General features: G+C 39.2%; 1 protein-coding gene across 3 annotated transcripts in view; it reads left to right on the top strand.

Moving 5' to 3' along the window:
• Positions 1-3,850: 3,850 nt before the first annotated feature.
• Positions 3,851-15,167, top strand: part of SPSB4 (splA/ryanodine receptor domain and SOCS box containing 4) — a 159,460-nt gene continuing 148,143 nt past the window's right edge. For 2 of the 3 annotated variants that reach the window (XM_027686192.1, XM_027686195.1), the window contains exon 1: positions 3,851-4,027. The gene's annotated coding sequence lies outside the window, so the exon portion shown is untranslated. Of the gene's footprint in view, positions 4,028-6,165; positions 6,184-15,167 lie in introns of those variants that run through there. The other variant, XM_027686193.1, reaches the window with a different exon arrangement.

Below are 15,167 nucleotides of genomic sequence, written 5' to 3' on the forward strand. Positions count from 1 at the left end.
ACTGAGGTTTATTTTATATTTGTATTCAAAGACTTCATTAATAGGAAATTAGCACAAAATATGGTCAAATAATTGGAAAAATATAAAATTATGGATTAAATGTCTTTTTAATATCTGACTTGAACCCTCCTGGTGAAGTTAACATTTTCTAGAAAATAACCTTATTGAATACACTGGATTATATTATATGCTCCTGGATTTTTAAGGACATCAATAATAGCTGGAAGATTAATCCCTTCAAACAAGAAAATAAATCACAGTATTAATTTACTGGGTTTGGCAAACCATGTGAAAGGCTGCTTCTTCTTGGGTGTTGTATAGAAACACATTCATTGTGTGCAAGTCCAGCACTGCGAGGTGAGATTTGTGTAATCACAAGGTAGTTGCTAAATCAAGAAAAAATAGCACAGTGATAAAACTTCATTTGTTCACTCAAATGCTTATTGATTAATGTTTATTTTCTCATTTCAGCTCAATACGCATTTTGTGAAAAAGTTAACTGCTCATGACAAGACAGTGTATAAGACCTGGCTGTAAAATAAAATTTGTTTGGCACTGAACAGGACATTTGGCTCTGAATAGAGTTCAGATAACAACTTTAGATATGACACAGAGAATGAGGTTGGATATGGCTGAATATTAAAAAAAATATTCTTTTAAGTTCATTAGGGGTTCAATTTTTATCTAGGTTTTAAATGCCTGCAGGATTTACAGCTCTGGCCCTCTCTTCTAGAAATTTCATAAGTTATACTTGGATGAAAAAATAGTATGTTATAATAGAAGGTTTTTCAAATCTTAACAAAAAGCAGCTCCACATGTTTGGCTCTTAATAGTAGGAATGAAATAGATGGCAGTAGAATAAATGTCAATATATTTCCTTCATCAGTTAAAATGTGCAAAAACTTAAGATGTCAGAGATTTGTAAGGAACCTGTATTTTCTAGGATTTTTTTTTGCCTACTTTCTTGCCACATCCCTAATTTTGTTAAAATATTTTAAAGAAGCATTGCAGGTAGTAGTTTCTAGTGTTGAAAAACAAATATTTAGCTTTCCTAAGAATCATACATTAGAATATTGCAAAGTCATCCCCAATAATGTCACTTTGATTGGAAACAGCTTTCAGGTTTTTATCTCTTTATTTTTAGTGATGATCATATAGATATAAATTAAGATAAATAGAGCAGTAACACTGTCAAAGTTGACTTCAGAAGCCTCTTTATACCTTTTAATAACTTGGACAAAAAGCATGTGCTACTGTGCGTGGTCTGGTCTTCTGATACCCGTTTTATTTACAAAGTGAGGAGTGGAATAGATCTATTGTAATATCAGTAACAAAGAGAAATTTGTGAGGCTTATCAGTATTTTAAAGTTTGCTGTTAACAAAATTTTCTCAGGTTCAAGAAAAGCTCTATGTGTTTTTAATGTGGAATGGAATATTGTGCTAAACTCATAATTGTTATTATTATTATGTAGAGAAACTACAATGACAAGCATTTTCTAGAACTGGGAAATTAAACAGATTATTACTCTCTATCTGAAGAAAATTAGTACTGTCATTGCAAGACTATTACTTCTATTCATTTTCAGTGCAACAAATTGGTTTTGCAAGGTTTTGTTACTCTTCCCTCCCACCCCCACATCTGTCTTGTCTCTGCTGAGCTTAGGTTAATGAAGGGCCACATGCATTTTGCCTATTTTAGGCTCAAAAATAAATTTTCTTACAAAGCATATCAATGATGTTATTAATCACACAGTGCCTTTATAATGTTTTTGTGTTAACTGTATTTTTGATGCTTACTCTTATGCTAGTAGGTGTAATTATTCTTTAAATAAAAAAGAAAATTATGCATACGTTTATACATTCACAGCATTTGAAGACTGTTGTTTCCTAATGCAGGTATAAAACATTGCTCCTTATAATCTTTTGAGTTTTGTCAATGAACAGTGTCATAACTATTATTAAATAGCAGACAAAAAGCCTCATCAGTAACATGACTTTGCTGCAGATGAACCTCCTCTGTGTATCACAGCTCTACAACTCTGTGTTGAAGAACACAGAATGTTAATTTGCTGTGATAAATGCATGGGATCACTGCAAAAGTTAGAGCAAATATGAAAATAAACTGACATGCAGCCCTGATAACACTGGAAGGGTTTGTTATTACTAGTTTCATTTCTGTTCTCTATTGCCCTTTCTAAGATCATCTTTCAGCAGGGAGATGCTCCTGGTTGAGGCTGAGTTAAGTCTTCAAATGAATCTGTAGGCTGGACAAAGCTCCACTAACAAAGTTGAGTTCTGTTTAAAATACATTACCATGCTATGACTGATAAAATACATCTTAGAAATGATTGGCTTTAATACAGAACTCTAAACTTGTAAATTCTGTGATTTTGCATGTCTTGTGTACCAATCTGTACTAATTTGGATATGCAGTGCTTGACTTTTAAATTTATGGCATCCCCATGACATTTCTCAACGTGAAATGATGACCGAATTTTCTGTCTTAATTCCCCTATGAAGTGGCTCGTTAGGAAATGTATCTTTCTTCCTAACCCAGACTGTGCAAAACCTGTCAGGAAACAGAATATTTGATTCTTTTAAATGCTAAGAAGATATTTAAATAAAGAACAATATAATTTGCCTTTTTTTGTGAATGCTTTGCCACTTTCATTACTCATTGTCCTCTGGGCCTCTTCTAGCACAGCATCGTTTGCATTTCAAACTAGTGAAAATTTTGAGCCATCATTACATGTTATTAATTTTTTATTTTTTTTTTTTTTAATTCTACAATTGGAATGGGTGAGGTTCAGGACAGGAATATTCAGCCTTTGATTAGTGAAATTCTTAGGTTCTGGTATATCGCGATTCACTGATATTAGAGTAACTTATTACCATTTAAAAGGGACCCCTGGTGGCCTAGTGGTTAGCATGCGGGACTCTCACCGCTGCAACCCAGGTTCAATTCCCAGTCCCTCCCGGGCAGATGGAACCCGTTAGCCCTGTGAGGCCATCCATCTATGAGAAGGACACTCTAAACAAACCTACGTCCTGAGGACCTCACTGCCATTGTCCAAGCTTGCTTGGCCCTGGCAGATGAACCTTAGGATTAAAGGGTGGGCTCAGTTCAACGCAGGCTGTGTCTCACCTAAAAAATCCATTGCGCAGGCTGGAAAGGTAAAAAGACCTTTCCCAAAATCTTAATTCACGAAGATGGGCCATTATATACCATTTAAAAAAAACACATATAGTCCCACTTTCCAAACCCCAAGGTCCCTGTTCTCTCACTGTAGTGCTGATATGAAGCATCATACCCTTTTCAAAGCTGAAAGGACAACATTATTTGTATATGTATAAAAGCTATTTCGGGTAATTTTTGTAATGTTCTAATAAAAGTGATTGAATATAACTCCTTCCTACTTTCCAGGACCACGTTATTGGATTTATAATACCAAATTGGTCAGGATTTGTTGTGGTAGGATACATAAACGTTAAAAATCTCAAAAATTGTAAGTCGTATGTAAAAGATAGAACTTACATGGTAATGTACAGCAGTTTTACTGTGCCTAATTTGGAGTACACAAAACCCTCATATCCTCACACACTTTTAAGTTTTAAGTGTGACCTTACTTTCTCTGAGAAGGGAGAGTTTAGCAAGACGATCCGAGAGGAAAACGCTTATTTGGGATTAAAGGGTGCCGGTTCCTCCGCGCTGAGCGGTGACAGCCCCAACGGCAGGGCCGGGGAGCAGCAGCAGCACCTCCAACGCTCCCCGGCCCCGGGGTCGTGGCCGCCGTTCCCCGGCGGGAGTTGAGCGATCGCGGGGCCGTTCTCTGACCGGGTTCCCGCACCCCGGGGCCGGCGGGGCCACGGCCGTGACCTGCGGGAGCCTCTGCCGCGGGCACACCCGGGCCGGGACCCCCGGCGGGACCCCCTCGCCCCGCGGGAGGTGCAGGACCCGCGGCGGTGCGGGGACCCCGGCCCGGCGGGGCCGTGCCCGGCTCTCGGAGGTGCGGGGAGGCTGCGGCCGGTGAGTAACTCCTGCAGACCGCGGGGACGGCCCGGGAGCGCTTCCAGCACCTTGCAGGGATTCCCCGCGGGAGTGGTGGCCGGGTCTCCGCGTCTCCATCACCCCAGGCGGCTTCGCGGCGGGGCCCAGGGACGAGCAGGTCCCCCCGGCCCGGCGCTGCTGCACTGCAAGGGAATGTGCCCCCGACCCTCCAAGGCATCTCCGCCCTCGGGGGCGGTCCCATCCAAGCCCTCCTTTCCCGGCGATTTGCTGCTCCCTCCGCCCGTCGCCTCGCAGCGCCTGGAGGGCGAGAATGTTCCTGTTCAACTCTTATCAGCTGTGTGCTGAGCGCCTCCAAAATCTGGGGCGGAGGCACCTGATGCTGCCTATTTAACCACCTTTGTTTAACCTGCACTTTATCAACGGTATCTGGTGTATTTTCTTCCTGCTTTATCTTCTTGCTTTGTTGCTGGCACTTGTTATCTTTCCCATGTTACATAACGAACTCTACAATCCCCGAAGGGCGGAGGAGGGTCACTGGTTTAAGTGCCCTGCTGGCAGTCGGGTCAGGGAGCGGGGAGGCTGCAGCTGGAGCGCTGTGGCAGCTCCCCGCGGCAGCACAGGATGGCCCGGGGAACCGACGAGGGAGTGCTCGGTGGGGTATTTAAATAGCGCTAATGAGGAGGCTGCATCGCCCCGCGGTGTCACGGGTGACCTCCTTTCAAAGGGCTGGCAGCGATAGCGTCTCCCTGGGACGGTGTTTTAATACTCATTCACACTTGTGGCGAAAAGGTATTTGTGCCGCTCCATTTTTCTGCCAGCGTTACACGTTCTGCTGTTATCACACCGCACAGCTTGGCCCTTCCTTCAGCGAACTGGAAAGATTTACAATTCCATTCATAATTTTCTTCAGTCTGTCATCTCTTTAGCTCTTTTTGACTGCTGGCAATGAAGTTAAAATATCTCAAACTGGTGCTTTTACGTCGTTTTTGAAGACAGAGAACACAAAGGGCTTTAAAAAGCATAATCAGGGTAAAAGGAAACATTTGTTTCCAATGTGTTGTAGATGTATCTTGTAAATAATCCTGGTTTTCATTTTCCTTTTGTCACAAACACACTACCTGTGAGATCACAGAGGATCTGGAAGAAGCAGAGACCTCCAGGTGGAGTTTTCTGATCTTGCACTAGCTGCCCTGGGAGTCCAGATGACTGTTGAACTGTTGATCCTTCTCCTCTCTCTGGAAAGGGTTTTGCAGTGCAAAGGAATAAGTCCTCTGGATTTTTGCCTTTCTTCTTCTCTCGGGTAAAAGTCTGTGTGTCCCTTGCAATGAGTGGTTAACGGTGGCATCAGGTGTGTCACCAGATGATCTCGTGTGTAGAGATTTCAACATAAGTGCATTAAAACTTACATGTGACTTCCTATTCTGTGGGAGCAAATGAGAGAATCATGTACTTAAGTAAGAACCTCTTCTTATAAATCAAAATTAGACTTGTCCTTTTTGATGCCTTAAAGTAATTTAGATGCCTTTGTACTATTAGGACAAAGAGGCTGGTATCACTGAAGACTTACTCAGACTTATCCTACATCTGTATTGCGTGTTAGTGGCACTTAATTCTTATTTAATTCTGGAAGGCTTTAGAAGTTAAATGGTACCAGAGAAGAATTTGTAGAAAAGGTCAATTTTTGAGTTGCATTTGTGTTTTGATTCTGAGCTTGTCAAATGGAAAGTGAGTTTTGTCAGTCTTCATAGTGGCAGCAGGACCACACCAGAAGAGGACAGAGCTGGCCTTGCTGTGTGCTCTACAAGAACGTTCTTATTGATTGTGACCCATATTCATGCGGATACAATGCTTATGTACTGAAGAGAAAAAGCAGTAGAGAAGCAGGCAGGAATTCTGTTGCTACACTGTTATTTTTGAGCATTTTCACATGAGCAATTTTGAAGTTGTGCAACATATAAAAAAGTCCTGAATGCTACTGTTTTACAGTGCTAATTTCTAGCTCTTTTTAGTTTGTGAGGCTGCAAGTTCTACTTTCTTGCTACCTTAATTTCATAAGGAAGGTAGTGAATTTCCTAAACCAAGATAGTTTATATTCCAGATCCAAGCCTGGGACTGATGTTTTCTAAGTGTTAACAGGTCCTAGAAGAATTACAACTGACTGATCAAACTGTTAGGTTAGTTGTCATCAGGCTATAAAAGCTCTCTTTTTTTTTTTAATTACAATTTTGCTTTTCCTTCTGCTTGTGTACTTTTCATTGTTTCATAAGTTTAGGCTGATCATGTAGGCTTGGTTTATTGTATGAGTTCACCAACTACTGATAAATTAAATGCACATATTAAAGTAGTGTAAAGCAAAGTATTTCAACTTTCCATCAGAATTAAGTATTTGATTCTGGCTTTGAACATTCATGAGTTATCAACTTTTAAAATAGCAATGCCTCATCCATTTATCTTTGGAAATTCTTCAGCATTAGAAACATGTAATTCCTGATTTTAGACTAATACATTTTCTTAATCTCCACAGACAAAGTTTGTAAGCAGTTCTGAGTGCCCATTTCAGATGCTGAAGTGGGGGAGACAGAGATCTCTCCAGTAGTTCAGAGCTTGCTTCTGTGAGGGTCAATTCTGAGTAGGATTCATTCATCCAGGAGTTTTAAATGATTTATCCAAATTACTTTAAATGTAATCTTAATTAGTCTAAATTCAAGTGCTGTTCCTTTGGTTTGTACTAATTTTAAAAGTGCAAAGTACTTTAATTCTAAATGAGAGCAACCACGATGGGATTTAACAAGCTCATTGGTAAGTGGCTTTGCCTAGTCAAAAAGCTTGTAGGTTTGTCAGTCTAGACAAATCTGCAGATTCTGATGGTGAAAAGACTGATCCTGGTTAAAACTGCTGATAAAGTTCCTAACAACTTCCCCCAAAGCCTCCATCTCAAAGCCTGTTCATTGATCATGTGTTAAGCAGCTTTAAGACAGAATTCCACAGGCAATAGTAAGTGTGAAGGAGAGTTGATTTCACATGGAACAGGGGCAATGTAACTCAGCTCTCAGTGCAAGTATTCTGATTATATAGAGTGGTTTTGCCTCCTGAGATAAATATCACTTGCATTCAAGGCTCTAATTTTGAATATTTCACTGGGCATAGTTGTAATTTCTTTTATATTTGTCTTATAGTAGTCATATGAAGTATGTGCTTTCAGTGAAGTTACTCCAGATCTTCTTCCAGGTGAATTCTTATGAGAATTCCTATCTCAGGTCCCTTACCTGAGAGACAGGCTGTGACAAAATGTACACAGACGTAACTGTGTCTGTGATACCAATTAAACGTGGTGTACGCCTGCAACTCTTCTCCCTTTCTTTTAGACACAGCTCCTTAGACCTGGGATCTGACCAATACATTAATAGCAAGGCTTCACTGCTCTTCCTAAGTGTACCATGACTATCATGAGGAGGAGGAACAGCTGCACTAACACCCCACAAAGTGAACAGCAAACATGTTCATCCTTGGGCTTGCCATTTTCGGCACTGCAGGAAAGGAGACATTACTTAAGAGACCCTCCAACAGCTTATGGGAATGGGCCCTTTGCTTACATGGGTTTACATGAAAAATTAGGCCTGTTCCTACTTAATTTAAACATTTTTTTCTTCTCAAAACAATATTAAAACCAGTAAGTTGTTAAGTCTTCATTTCAGTTTCTGACCTTTCAAAGCTTCAGTGTAGCTACTGCATTAAGCTGCAGCACAAAACAAAGATTACAGTGGACATTTCCTAAATTACTCTAGAGACATGTTGTGGTGCATTCCAGTAGTCGTGTAGTGTTAGTTGAATGTCATTTGCCTTTTTTGGCATACTCAATTATGGACCTCTTAAACCTAAAAGTGCAATTTCTTGATCTCTATTATCTACTGTAAAACTGCCCTTTACAATTCTGATGAGAAATAGTCTGGTCACAGAGTACTGGTGAATAATCAGCTTTATAGTCTGCAAATCCATTTTAAACATCTGTTGAACAACATAAGTGTGGAAGTTATCAGTTATAGCTAAATATGCCCTAGATGCTTCCCCTCTGCCCTTGAAAGAAGCCAGCTTTTTCGGTCTTTCAGCTTTGAGGCAGAGGAAAAAAAATCACTTTATTGCACTACTGTTGTATGTTGTTTTAGCAAATATGATGAGTTCCTGAAAGACCAGTTAACCTTAATATTAATGAAGTGTGCTGTGTTGCATAGTGTCCTTTGTGAAGTTTGCTGATGTTTACAGTGGCTGCTCACAATGATAATTAGATGTTAAAGTGATGATCCTTGGATATCCACAAGGCTGTAAAGCATTCTCAAGGGATCAAGGCCCTGCAGAAGGAAGGATGATAACCTGCAATCTGAAGGTGATTTAGAATAGTGCTTAGCCAACACCAATAGCTGAGTGTTTCCTGATAAGTAGAGAGTGTATTTTTAAAAGGTGGTTAATAAGTCATAGGTTGTCTCTTTGTATATAATTGCTTCTCCCAGAATAATGAAGGCTGTGAAAAGATGGGAGATTTGCCGAGTAAAACTTACAATGGTATGAAGTTGGGATGAAGTGCTGGTTATTTTCCTCTGTCAAAGTGTCTGGGCTCTGGCAGCCTGTTCTTTACTGTGTAAGTCCTTTGTTCTGCAGTTGGCCTCCTCTTGCACAGCACCAGTTTGATGTGAGCCTACTTTTGAGGAGTCTTGAGAGGGCAGAGCTGAGGGGTGCCCTGGCCACTCACAGGAGGCCACTGATGTGGTTTGGTGTCAGCTCATCTTCCATGTCAGCTATGGTAGAGCAGAAGATGGAAAGAAGCAATGGTGATGTCTTCATGAGGCCTCTCAGTTCTGTCACAGGGCATTTAGTGGACCACTGTACAAGTGAAAAGCTGTCCCTTTTGTCTGGTCATGTTTTTACTGGCTTGTGTCAGAAGTCAGGTGCTACAGATATGAAGTAGCCATGATTTTTAATGTATTTTCATATACTGCTCATTCATCTCCCAGTTTGTTCTGTGTGCATTTCTTGCCCTTCAGACTTTTCTTGCTGTTCCTTTTTTTTTTATTTTTTAGTAACAAGTCAGACAATCCTATGTCAACCCAGTTAACAAGTCTTGCTGCTACGTAGCCAGCCTGCCTTATTCAGTGCTTGTTTCTTCTCTCTCTTGCATAAATAACATAGGTAAGTTTGTCCTTCCTTTACAAACTATTGTAACACTTTTGGCACATGCATACCTGTATGTTTACTTGGTGGCCAGAGAATGTGAGGGAAAGTCAATGGGATGGGGAAGGGACTGTTGTATGTTCGTGCAGGGAGCCTGATCAGCAGTTCAAAAATGCAGTTAAGGGAGGCTGGGTTTAACACTGAGGGGCAGAGGTTCCTGTGACAGCAGATCCTGTGCAAATTGGGTTTATTCAAAATGCTACGTTAATTCAGTTACAACTTGAATGATGTTTATTTCTGCCTATAAAGTCAAATAACATGTTATTGACTCTTCCTGGGTAATTTCATGGCTTCTTCTTCCTTACCCATACCTCACCAGGACAGCTGAAACAGGTTTAACACTTTATCTCATTATTTCTTCTGGTGACAGCAGAAGTTATACTTGCAGGAGAAAATGAGAAAATGTGCAGTCTCATCACAGAGGAATCCCTTAGTCCTTTCTCCTTTCCTCTGGCTTCTTATGCAAGTGGATGTTTCAGGTTTTTTTTTTAATAAGAAATTTCTTGGTGCAATTTTGTCTGTTTTGATAATGAACGGAAGAAAACAAACTGCATGGGAATTGTCAAGTTCCAGTAGCAGTTCTGGCTACTTAGAACTATGTGAGCAAATGTAATTTCCCTGGCAGTTCATTCTGTTGTCAATGTGCAACTTTCCACCTGTAGTTTCTTGAATTTTTTTATGTTGTCCTTTGTTACTCAAGTTTATTTTGAATGAATATTTTAATTAGACATGGAAATAACCATCTATATATCCTTTATTTAGATAGAAATGTGTTTGGTGTGTACACACACAGAGTATGCATGTCATATTCATTATAGAAGCTTTCCAAATTAGTCTTTTTTCTTCAAGGATATGTCTGCAAAGCATGTGCTTTCATGAAATAGTGCCACTTCTTGAGCCATTCCAATACCCTTAATCCTCTTAAAAGTTAGATCCTTCAAGAACTGTATGTGCTTGCAATTATGCACACTGAGATGGCCTTACTGGCTCTGGTGTATTTATCTACAAGTGATGGCTCAGAGCATGTCAATGTGGAATTAAGCATGTAGAAATTTTGTGGCCATGAAGACAATTGTAATATCTCATATCCATTTATGTCAGGGGGGCTTGCTGCACAATAAGTTATTTGTGCACCAAGTTATCAGTCTGTGTGAATAAAGCTACTAAAACCTTGACTGTTGAATGCAACAGACGTAAGAATTATGAGTTAATATTCACAGATCAAGACATGTGAAGGTTTGGGGGTTCAAACAACCTCATGGTCCATTCAGATGATTGAAGTGCATTTGTTTGCTCTAAAAATATCTGAGTGTTCAGATTTAAAAGACTTTTGGAAAGCAGAATATAGGAAAAGTTAATGAAAATAAAACATTCACTTCTGAAAACTGTACATCATGAAATATTCATAGTTGTTCTACAGATAGGATATAGTTTGTGGAGAGGAATAAATCAGTTTGTTGCAGACTTTGAACTTGATGTCTGCTGATTAACACTGGAATGTAGTTATTCAACATAATCAGAAAGTGTAATACTTTGGGATAGCAGATGTGTATGACTTTGACTGAAAAGGTTAATTCCTAAAGATGAGGATGTCCTGCCAGCATTCTGTGGGGTCTCTGCTGGTGACTAAGATGAGAGTTGGAAAAGTATGTTACTGTTTAATTTCTTTTACAGATATTTTCACCATGAGAAACATTTGCTACTTTAAATACTCTGAATATACTCAGTGTCCTGCCTTGGTTTTGACTCTTTTTCCTGCTACTACTCATTAAAATGATTTTAAGTAAGACTAATTGTCATGTTTAAAAAATAACTGTCTTTTTTTTTTTCCTGAAAAGATTGCCCATCTTCAGATACACTGCTACTTGAGACTGCTGTTAAATAGAGCCATTAGTCTTACCTGAGTTCTTTTCACTGCTTGTCAGCTCAGTTACAGGTTGTCAGTGCCAAAGAAAATACTCTTATTAGTGGAGTGGAAGAGAGGAACATGTTAGCACCTGCTCTTAGCGGAATTCATCTTCTTACTGCTGCACAAAGCCACTTGGTTTTAAAGAAGAGGTTGATCTGTATCGAAGATGTCTTATCCCCATATCTTTGAAATTCAGCTCAATGAATATTAGACTAGAGTATTGTGTCAATTGAGGTGCTGAAACGCTTTCTTGTATCTTGTGTGGTTGTTTTAAAAATGTCATTTTTTTCCTCTCCTATAGTCTAGATTGCCAACAAACTGCTGCAACAGAAATGCTCTAAGAATGCATCTATTTTGCTACTCTAAAGGAAATTGCAGTACACCTAATTTGCAAATGAATATATTTTAAAATTCTCTTCAACTCTTTTAGTATTGATTTCACAAGCCAGTCTAAGAGACAAGTCCTTGTTCAGGGTATTCTTTTCAACAAGGAGGAAAAGTGAAGAGATGGTAATTGCAACTGTGATTATCTGTGATGAATTTGAAACACTTTCAAGCACACCTTAAAAAACTCCTGAAAATCAAGGTGACTTGGTGCTAAAATACCAAAGTTACTTATGAAAATGGCATTTAGGAACCTGAAACAACTGGAATGCAGACTTCTAAATGTGCTTGTATTACCTTCAAAAAGGTTTTGGCACAGACTTGTAAACCTAGAATTAATTTTCCATACTGTGGACTGTAAAATCATTTGTACATACCTAAAAAAACTTACAAGATGTAAACTCAGTTGTCTTTCTGCCTCTCTTTGTTTCAGCACTGTCTAAGGTCTGATCATGGGTGCATTCAGATCTGCCAGAGTTCAGTGCCCTGTGGGGTTTTGCAGTAGAAGGGAAAAAGAAGGGAGTGTATTTTTGGGTCAAGTTCTTTTTTTCCTCGCTAAGCTTCCTTTTAGTCATGTCTTCTGATAAGCATCTTAAAGGAACATTCCTAATGAAGGGACTGAGCCTCAGGTTCCTATGGCTGCTGGAGAGCCCGAGTCGTTTGAGAGCGCTTAAAGAGATAAGGAATCCAGTCTCCAGTAAACTGCTGTTTAAACTCACACTAACTTCATGCAGTTCACTCGTTTAAGTTCATTCAACAGAAGTTAGGGAACCAAATAAACAGTAATTTTGAGCTCTCTGTGGCCTAGCACTGGGAAAAAAGACTCCATTATTTGTTTTTTAAATTAATATCAAACTTGCATTATATAATCAGATAAACAATTACATCCTTAGCAAAACAAGTGTGTGTTTATTGGAAATTTGTATGTATTTGAAGCTAAAGCTGGCTCTGTTTGGGACTGTTATTCTGGCAAGCTTTTCATTACTGTATATGCTCCCTGTGGCAGAAAGGAAAGCAGTGTATGTGGTGAGTTCCTGTTACCAAGAGGTGCAGTTTAAGAATAACAGTTGTTTTTGTGGAAGTATAAAGTTTTATAATCCCTGTATTTGATCATTTATTTTTAATGAAACAGATGTGCTGTTAATGCTTTGCTGTGAATGTGCTGATAGTGAAACAGCAACAGCTATGGTGAGTTATGTGTGTGTGTTAGGCCAGAAAATATGCTCAGAGTATGTTGCATTAGTTTCTTCTCCTTGGTTACCTGCCTCAGATTGCTTTAATTTTTAAATGTTCCTTTGTTTAACTACTTTTTCCCAAAAGTATCCTGTATACTTCTTGGTTCTCTGTGTTGTATAATTCCAGTTCATCTGTTGACTGTTGACTTTGAAGAGTAAGAGGTAAGGGGACCTTGCTTAGAGTTTTGGAAAGTAAATGGTGATTTTGGCCTTTTCTTTTTTGGGGCGCAAATGGTACCTTCTGTGGAACCTGGTTTGTTTCTTTCATCTGGCCCTCTTTTTGTCATTTTAAAAACTTCATTGGGAGTTTGAGGTTATCCCAAGCACTTGGGGAAAGACTTGAGGATATGTGTACTCAGTTCAGTGTGAAAAGATCATTTCTCCAATTGCATAATCTGGCCTTAAATATTATAGGCTTTACAAAACTACTTATATAACATTTATTCACTAATACATATTTTTGTCTTGTAGGCTTGTCCTTAAAATTTCCTGGTTTTCTTTCTAATTCCTGTGAAAACTTACCAGAATTCTTCAATTATTACTTCAGTATCTTTTTCTGCTTTACTTAGTGCATATACAAGATGGACTTCAAGATTTTCCATATTCTGTTAATTCAGTTTAAAATTAAGTATTTTAATATTCACATTCAGCATAAATACGGGCCATTAGTTGTTTTAAACGTCACCCTTGTGGCTGTATTTGCTTTTCTTAAGATTAAGTTGTTCTACAGAAAAATCACTAAGCTAATCTATTTCCTCCAAGTAAGCCAGACTAAAGTGTGAATATTTATTGCTTCTAAACTGTTACTTCCATTTATGTAGGGACTCAAGATATCTTTTTTCACAGCAAGCAGGTAAAGTTAGTGAGCTGCCTGCTAACTGAAGTTCTCTACTGTATTTGTGTGAAACTATCTGGACATGAGCCATAAAAATTTGCTTTATGTCCAGTAAAACAGATGCATCCAAGGTGCCAACTACAAACATCATTAGGTGTGAAATACCCAATTTCTCTTTCCTCCTTTTGTTGAGGTTACTTATAGGTGGTCATAAAGACACAGGGCAAGTGGCAAAATATTATATTTATGCAACTAATTAAAAATCACTTTCTTCCACAACAATAATAAAGCACTGACAGTCCAGTGGAGTGACAGCTATTGATTCTGACTTTGAGATGTAACTCAATTTTGCCTCTTACATTGAGGACTTAGACTTGTATCCACAGTTATTTCCAGATCCAAGCAGCACTTATCCAGAAATTATGTTTTTTTGTTGAGTTGCACTTTGATATGTAGGCTATATTTCATCCCTGCTGAAATCAATAGGACCTCTTTCTGTTGACCTCAGTAAGTATTGGATTGGGCCCATAATTTACGCTTGCAAATAATTGTGGACACAAAATCACGTCTGCAGAAATGGAGGCAGTTCCTCAAAAACCAGGCTAACTTCTCCTTGTGAGGTTTTTTGGGAGGGAATTCAGTGACAGGCTGTGTTTTTTCCTTTGTCCTCTGGGGTTGTCAGAAACAAAGTAATTTTCAGACACCGTCAGGTCACAGTGACATGATATATAGTTGCTCCCTTGAAAGGAAAGCTTTCTTTAGAGCTAAGGGGAGTTCTGCTCTGTTGTGCCTGCTGTGATGAGCCACAAAGACCTTCACCAGAGAGAAACTGCTCCTTTAGGGTAGATGTGAGCGTTCTCTAGGTGTTACTTGGGTTTCCTGTTTGCATACCCATCACTCTACAAAGCAGTTGCTTCTTTCTAGCAAAAAGCAGCATAACTAGCTCAGGTGGAATCAAAGGTGTGAGGGAAAAGTGGTTCCTGCTTGTAACAGAAACAAGGTGGATTTTGTTCTTTGAACCTTCTCCCCACAAATTCAGTCATGAAACTGTAACAATGTTGGTGGTAGGTTTAGCTGGCAGACACCAAACATTTGCAGAAAGAGAAGAACAGCCTCAATATGCAGATTTAAATGTTGCAAGACAAAATTCCAGTGCATTTCTAATAGATTGTTTACCTCAGATGAACTAGAAACTGATTGACAACTTGAAGTCATACTCCAGAAAATATTGGAAGTACTTCTTTATTCTCAAGTAGAAGTTTATTTAGAAACACTTTATTTAGAAACATGCTCTGGCAGAAGTTTCAAGATTTATAGACGACCTTTAAACAAGGAACACAGGATCAGTGAAGGAGACAAATGGTTTGATATCTCCTATGTGCTGGAGTGGAAAGAAATAAAGTTGGACAACACATACCTTCCCTGTACAATACCACTGGGCCTAGAGCTGGAAGGCAGCATTGGGACTGCAGCATTAAGGCTGATGCTTCCCAGTGTTCTGTATCCTTTATGACCTTTATAGTTCAGGAGAAAGTCATAGTGAAATGTTTATCCTCTAGGATGGGCTATGAA

Source organism: Neopelma chrysocephalum, unplaced genomic scaffold, assembly GCF_003984885.1.
Source record: "Neopelma chrysocephalum unplaced genomic scaffold, ASM398488v2 Primary Assembly neopelma1_70, whole genome shotgun sequence".
NCBI lineage: Eukaryota > Metazoa > Chordata > Aves > Passeriformes > Pipridae > Neopelma > Neopelma chrysocephalum.